Genomic DNA, 8,154 nt, shown 5'->3' on the forward strand with positions numbered 1-8,154 from the left:
AAAATATTCCCCTGGAAGAAGATTGGACAATCTTAACAAAAGGTCAACAAAACTGATTAATCACAAACTTTACAAGGAATAAACTTAGTACAGGCAGTCCCCAGGCTTATGTCATTCCGGACGTATAGTGCCATTATCCCTGAGTTTTCAGTGCCGTAAGTCGATTTACAGCGCTGTTACCCACTTTACGGCGCCATTACCTTGACTTTTGCCGCTGTAAGTGCTATTGTTCCCATTATAATTATGATGCTTCAGATTACGGCAATTTTTGACTTACAGCCCACTGCCGGGGACAGAACCCCCACCATAAACTGGGGACTACCTTATAGATGATTGCAATATTAATTGAAATTAATACTCACAGCAGTATTCAACAGTCTTGGCAAAGTATAAGGGTTATGCAAGGAAGAATATCATGAAGGCAATATGTAAAAGACATCTATAGCAATTACTCCTGCACAGAAAGTATGATAATAATAGAGGAAAATGTAGCACAACTGTCAAATTTCTAAGGTATACTTCTATATTAAAAAATGGAAACATTCTTGATCATAAGAAATAACCGGAGAAAATTTTGCAACATAAGCAGAAACAAGATGCTAGGTGAACATTTTGGGAAAAAAATATAGCTGAATCAATACAACTAAATTTTGATACAAAAACTATAAAGAGTATTACAATATAAAATTATTCCCTGTAAAATTGAACTAATCTGCTCTGGGGAGAGAGAACATTGGTTATGAAGTGGTCAAGCATATAGCAATATAAGCTATCAAGAAATGACCATTACCTGTGATAGAAGAGCATTCCTTGCTGCTGGCTGGGATGGTCTTTGAACATTTGTAACAAAGTTAACTTGTGGTTATGGTGGGATACTAACCCTCACATGTGATCATTAGTCATTTATTTTTTCACCTTTGTGTGACGACATAATGCTATAAGTTTAACTTGTGTGTTTATCAGAATTTTGCGTTTTTAACAGCCTTCCGGAGATGTGAAGGACTAGAACCTTTTAATGTGAATTCTCACTAGTTTAATACTAAGCTTCCTTGCAGTTCAAGCAGTGTTGCTGTTGTAGGGGAGATTTTACTGTTGTTGGAAAGTGGTTGGTAGAAGAGGTAGTGTTTAAATGTTAGCCTACCTCTCCCCTTCACTGTCAAAGTTCTTTCTCTTTCCCTGAAAGTACCCACCTCCCAAGAAGTGGGGTATCATGGGAGGTTAGGGAACACAACTATTCTTGTGATGTTGTATATAAAGTCTGCTGTTCTTGCAGCCTTTATGATACAGCCTGCTTCATCAGCAGTTGTGGCAGCTCTTATGCTGTAGTCTACTGTTGCTGTAAACCTTACAACATCACCAGCTTTGCTGAAACTGCTAGGAGCTCAACATTGCTGAGCCTTTTGTAGTGGTCTTCCTTCTACAGACTACTGCAACCACTTCGGTGGAGGAAAGCCAGACACAAGTGAAGAGGGGAAATCCTGCCCTTCCACCACCTCCCCTTCTCATCGTGCTTGTTCTTCTCCCTCACAGGAGCAAGAAAAAAGAGAAGTGTAAGGCCCCTTGCAGTAAGTCTTCTCAGGTTTCACACAAGTGCTTTCCCTTTTTGGAAAGAGACAGAGGATCTCAGTCACCTGGGCAAGTTTGTCTGGAAGGGCAGGTATGGACCACCCCATGCCTACCCACTTACACAAGATTTCCTTAGTACTGTAATCATCCAGGATCATCAGTAGGATCCTTTTGCATGTCAAATGAACTATATTTCTTGTTTCTGAGACAAACGTAGTGCTGTAATTGGACATCATTACCAGAACTGGAAAGGCGACAACATCCATTCAAGAAATATTGATAAGGACACCAAGTCAAAACTCTCATATTTGCCTCTTAAAAAATCTATCAGGAGGTGAGTGATCTTTAACAAAAGGTTAAACAAGCTGAAAAAAATAGTTGAACAAAACCCACACAAAATTTATTAGAAATTTGTACAAAAGCAACATTTTTTAAAAAAAAAAAAATTAAACATCCAGTAACCATAAATGCCATTATTCGGTGTGAAGCAGCCCAGTGTGTGCACACCAAAAGAGATTGAAAGAAACCCCACTGCACTTGGGCCAGCCTTTTCCATCAGGGTGCAAGGCAATGTTTCTCATTCTTAAGTGATATCTTCCATCTAAAGAGGGATGGAAAGGGAGAAATTATGGTTAGTGGCTTTGGATGAAAATGGTTGTTTTCACAATAAGAATTTTGGCCTTTTTGGTAAAAGTATTCATGCTGATTTAGATATATACTATGAAAACAACAGAATGACAGTTAGCAAAACTAACTTTGCTACAATATTGAAATTTTTGTATTAGCCACAACTATATTAGATTTTATCAGATTTCTCAGCAGGTAATAGGTATCTCTGGGTGCTAATTACAGCCCTAACATTGCCAATTTGTGCTCATTTTTATGAATGAACTTTTAGTTTAATCACAGAGAAGGTAGACTTTGATATAAAAATGCATGTAGAAATGTAGATGATATATTATCTTTAAATAACATATTTGATTTGATGTAAATTCAATATATCCCAAAGTGCTGTGAGTTTCTAATACTGTACTAATAATGACTTATAAAACAGAATTCTTCATAGGCATGGATGATTAAATTACTAATAAGTTTCTAACCTCAGTTTATGATAAAAGAAGAGATTTTAATTTTGTAATACTAGGACTGCCTGCTTTTTACTGAAGGATGCCACTTAATATGACTTATGGAGTCATATGTCTGTAATTTTCAGATTTGCAAATTTTTTTATGAATAGTGAAAGATTTTATCTACTATTGTCAATTATTTGTTTAGAAACTGATAAATAAATTCCCAACATGGACAATAAATGTGCTAATTAATAAATTTGAATTTAAGAAATCTTGTACCATCAGCCAATATAATTTCAAAGCTAAGTTGGATTGTCTGATTAATTTTCCAGTATACAGTATAAGAAATTTAATTGTCCTGTGCTCTTGCATGCATAGGTTATATGTAAAAATTGTACGGAAATGATTATTTTATTGTATTACTACCTTAAATTTCATGATCAGTATGTACTATAATTATACACGAACGTATAGTTTGGTTTCCTGAAGCTAACAAAGCAGTAATGGATATGACAGTGGTAGTTAATTTATGTAAGTAATTTTGTTAAATTTTAATTATAACGGTCCATCAACCAGAAAAAGTAAATGGAAAGAATCTTGAATAATTTTTCCTTATTCCTGAGAAACCTGTCTGAAGAGAAGACGTAGTATAGACTGATTCAAAGTCTTGTTAAGATAGTATCTGCAAATAATGCCATTAACTTCAATAGAAGTTGCGTAAGAGAGAAAGTATGCCCAAATAGGATACATTGCCGTGGCCAGGCACAGCTATCATGGAATGTTGTCAATAAGACTCTTCAAAGATGACTGTGGGAAGATGAAGGAAGACTACAGACAGCCACTGACAAGAAGGAATCCATGTGAAGAATGTAAGGAGGGTGCATGATAAACGATCGAGAATGCTTCTAAACCCCTGCAGGAGTCAAAGCAACGACATCAGTGGGTCACTACCATTATCATCCTTAAGAAATTAATGTGGTTGAATAAAGGCCCCTTCAGTAATGAGAAGCCTACCAACAGATACATTAACCTGGCTGGTATAGACCTCACTGATGGACAAAAACAGCTTCTCATCCTTGGCCTTAATTGCCATTTCTCTAAAAGGCCCCATGAGGAAGTGAAGCGCATTGAAATGGAAACCCATGTGACTTGCTCTCTCTCTCCAGGCTCAGGGAAAGGTAACCCTCTCTAGTACCATCTGGGAGGAACTCGTCGGGGAAGCTGGATGCCAACGGGGAAATTATGGGAGTTTAGGTACATCAGTATTTTGAACACTACATCTCTGAGCAGTACCATGTCATCACTGGATGTAGAAAGTCTGTTCACAAACGTGCCAGTGGATGAAACAATATTATTTTAGGAAAGCCTATTACTCAGATGCCACACCCCTTGACGTACCAGAAGGTGCCCTATGACATCTGCAATCTGCACCAATGAGGCCCCTTCCTCTCCTGAAGAGAGTATTTCCTTATGTGTCTTCTGCCACATGAAACTAGTCAATGCCTTTGTAATGCAAAATAGCACGGCCCCCTTGTAGAGATGAGGGAGAGTCGACCAGTGTAGTACATGTATACAAATTTAAATGTACTGAGGAGACATGTCAAGCCCTCAGCAATTACTACATAGGTAGCACCAATACCATTCTACGCAGGTGATTGCTAGCTCACTGCAACCAAGGGGCAAAATTTCAAAACAGCGTAGACGAGTGCAACTGTAAACCAACACTAGAGGAATTATTAAAAAGCACAGAGAATTTGCAATGCATGCAGAAGCCCAGCTCCACTGATTGCAAATACTAAAGCTTTGAGTATAAATCACCAACAGCATGCATTAAATGTACAGAGGAACATGAACTTCATCCTTCCTTCCTTCAAGGAAACCACAGGACATCCGTGACAATCCAAAGGAAGACATGAGCGACAGAACACCCCTGGACACAACTAGTACTGACAACGAAGCAAATCAAAACTTTCAGCCAGAGATGAGAATCCCCCCTTGCTCATGCCCTTTGCTGCAAGCCAGTGCATAGGACGCATCTTACGGAGCACCAGGAATGCCCATGCTGCCACCCAGACCAGCAGCAAGAGAATGAGACCCACCAACCAATAGAAATTCAGCACCCAATGACACCTTGTTTAAAATGCAAAAGTCTGCATGCAGTAATAATAATCTTATATGTCAATTTGTAATCCAGTCCTGAAGACACCACTGAGAGGGGAAATGATCTGTCAACTAGAAAAAGTAGATGGGAAAAATCATTATTTTTCCTTAATTGTAAGCAGCTTGCCTGAGGAGAAAAAGAAGTATAGACTGATTCAAAGTCTTGATGAGACAGTATCTGCTAACAGTGCCATTAACTTCAACAGGAATTGTGCAAGAGAAAATATGCCCAAATCACACACACACATATACAGGCAGTCCCCGGTTTATGGCAGGGGTTCCGTCCCCGGCAGCGCGCCATAAGCCAAAAATTGCCATAACCTGAAACATCATAATTATAATGGGAATAAATAGCACTTAAAGCACCGTTAAAGTCTGGGAATAGCGCTATAAATCCACTGATAGTGCCATGAGGCAAGTGCTGTAAGTCCAGAACAATGTAACCTGAACCTGACGTTAACCCAGGGATTGCATATAAATATATATATATATATATAATATATATATATATATATATATATATATATTTATATAGGCGGTTTATATGATGCGGAAGACAATAGCAAGGGTGACCTGATCGATAACAATTAATTAATAAATACAGCGAACAAGTACAATATACAATATATATATATATACATATTATATTATAATCTTTGCAAAAGAAGAAATACAGGTAAACAGTTTACTGCTGATAAATAATTGCATAAAGTTTAAACAATTGGTTTGGCCTATCAAGCGGAATTGACTGGCACAAAAAATGGGCCATCATGCGGAAGACAATGGAAGCAAGACTGGTGACTTGAGGTCGATAACAATTAATAAATAAATACAGCTGATTGGTGGCGTATCTGCTACAATATACAGTGTAACAATAGACAGACATTAAAGGGACGTCCTGTGTGCGAGGGTGGCTGAATGTGGGTGTGGGCGGCCTTTTCCGGGGGCGGCCACGTTTCCGCTTCTTGCGAGGGCCCGGTTGCGGCGGTGGCTGCACCGGTGGAGGGTGCAGTGTGCTGACGGTTGTGTCCTCCAGGAGGGCGGGCTTGACCCGGTCGATTGACACCCAATCGTTCCTCCCGTGGAGTGCGAGCAGGAATGCCTTGCTGTTCTGCTCCAGCATGCAGAAGGGCCCCCTGTAGGGCCTGGTCAGTGGTGGGCGGATGGTGTCATCTCTGACGAAGACGTGGGTAGTGGAGGCCAGCCCCGGGCGGCGTGAAGGTGGCCGACCTGTCGGTATATGTTCTCTTGTAGGGGGCGAACTTGCCGACGATTTCGCGAAGCCTCTGGACCGATGGGTTGTGGCGATCCTCTGTCACTAGTTTGCCTGGGACCACGAAGGGCTTGCCATAGGTTTTCTCAGCTGCGGAAGGGGCGCCGTCAGCCCTGGGGACAGTTCTCAACCCGAGGAGGACCCACTGCAGCTGGTACTTCCAGTCCTCAGCGGTACAGCGGGCCATAAGGGACGCCTTCAGGGACCTGTGGAAACGCTCGACCAAGCCGTTGGCGGCTGGGTTGTAGGCCGTGGTGGTATGATGAGCTGTCCCCAGCAGCTGGGACAGGGCGGACCACAATTTGGACAGGAAGGCGGGGCCCCTGTCGGTCGTGATGTGGTCAGGGACGCCGAAGCGGCTGATCCAGCTGGAGAATAGGGCCTCAGCGCAGGCGCTGGCTTCAGGCCACCTTGTTGAGCGGTCTACCACCATCAGGAGATATCTGGACCCGCCTGACGGGGGAAGGGGCCCGACGACGTCGATGTGCACATGGCCGGAACGCCGCCCTGGCTGCGGGAACTCGCCTACCCTGGATTCGGTGTGCCGCCCCATCTTGCTGGTTTGGCAATGCAGGCACTGTCTCGCCCAGGTCCTCGCATCCTTCTGCACTCCGTGCCAGACGAACTTCTCTGACAGCAGCCTGGCCTTTGTCCTGCCGGAGGCGTGTTGACAGTCCGTGGATGATGTCGAATACCTGGCAGCAGCGGGAGGCTGGCACTAGGGGGCAGGGCTGACCGGTGCTAACGTCGCAGAGGAGATTTGGGCCCCCGGGTGCCAGGGGCACGTCCCTCCACTTTAGGGATGTGATGGCGGTGTGGTAGGCTGGGGTCTCTGGGTCGGCAGCCTGCTCCCTGGCGAGGTCTTCGTAGTTGATTCCCAGCTGCACCGCATTCAGCTTGACTCTGGGGAGGGCGTCCGCCACAGGGTTTTTCTGCCGGGGAGGTACTTGATGGAGCAGGTGAACTCGGTGATGGCCGAGAGATGCTGTTGCTGCCTGGAGGACCACGCATCCCCCTGCTTGGTGAGGGCGTGGACCAGCGGTTGGTGGTCCGTATAGAATGTGAAGGGCGTGCCCACCAGGAGGAACTTGAAGTGCCGGACTGCACGGTACACTGCGCAGAGTTCCCTGTCGAAGGTGCTGTAGTGGGCCTCTGCGGGGTTGAACTTCTTGCTGAAGAAGGCGATGGGCTGGCGGGCGCTGTTGATGACCTGTTCCAGGACAGCACCACAGGTGACGTTGCTGGCGTCCGTTGTCAGCTGGAGGGGGCCGCTGGGATCCTGGTGGGCCAAGGCAGTTGCCTCGGCGAGGAGGCCTTCGTCAGGGAGAAGGCCTGCTGCTGGCTGGGTCCCCACAAGGATTTTGGTCGGCCTTTCAGGGTCTCCGTCAAAGGGGGCCGTGGTGTGTGCGATCCCAGAGATGAACCTCCTGTAGTAGTTCACCATCCCGAGGAATTCTTGGATGGCCTTGACGGAGGTGGGGACGGGGAACCTGGTGACGGCTGCGACTTTGGATGTGAGTGGACGGACGCCATCTGGGGATACCTCGTGGCCCAGGAAGTCAGCCTTCTGTACGCTGAAGGTGCATTTGTCAAAAGCGTCACGACAGAGGCGTTCTCCTGCAGGCACTGCAGGAACTGCCCGGATGTGTTTCTGGTGCGCCTTGTGGGACCTGGAAAATATAAGGATGTCATCGTAGCAGACGCAGAACTTTAGGTCCCCAGGATGCTGTCCATGAGCTGCTGGAAAGTCGCCCATCGTTCCTCAGGCTGAATGTAGAGAAGGCGAACACATAGGACCCAAAAGCGTGATGATGGCAGTCTTTGGTATATCCTCTGCACGACCGGTACCTGAAAATAGGATTTCAAGAGATCCAACTTAGTAAATATTTTGGCCCGTGGAAGGAGGCCGTGAGGTCCTGCATGTTCGGCAGGGGATAATGGTCAGGTTCCGTTGCCAGGTTGAGTCGCCTGTAGTCGCCGCAGGGGTCTCCAGGAACCGTCCGGTTTCTGCACCATGTGGAGGGGAGGCCCACGGGCTAGAGGCCTTCTTGCAGATTCCCATCCATTCTATTTCAGCGAATGTAT

The sequence above is a fragment of the Macrobrachium rosenbergii genome, chromosome 54 (assembly GCF_040412425.1).
Source record: "Macrobrachium rosenbergii isolate ZJJX-2024 chromosome 54, ASM4041242v1, whole genome shotgun sequence".
NCBI classification, from domain to species: Eukaryota; Metazoa; Arthropoda; class Malacostraca; order Decapoda; family Palaemonidae; genus Macrobrachium; species Macrobrachium rosenbergii.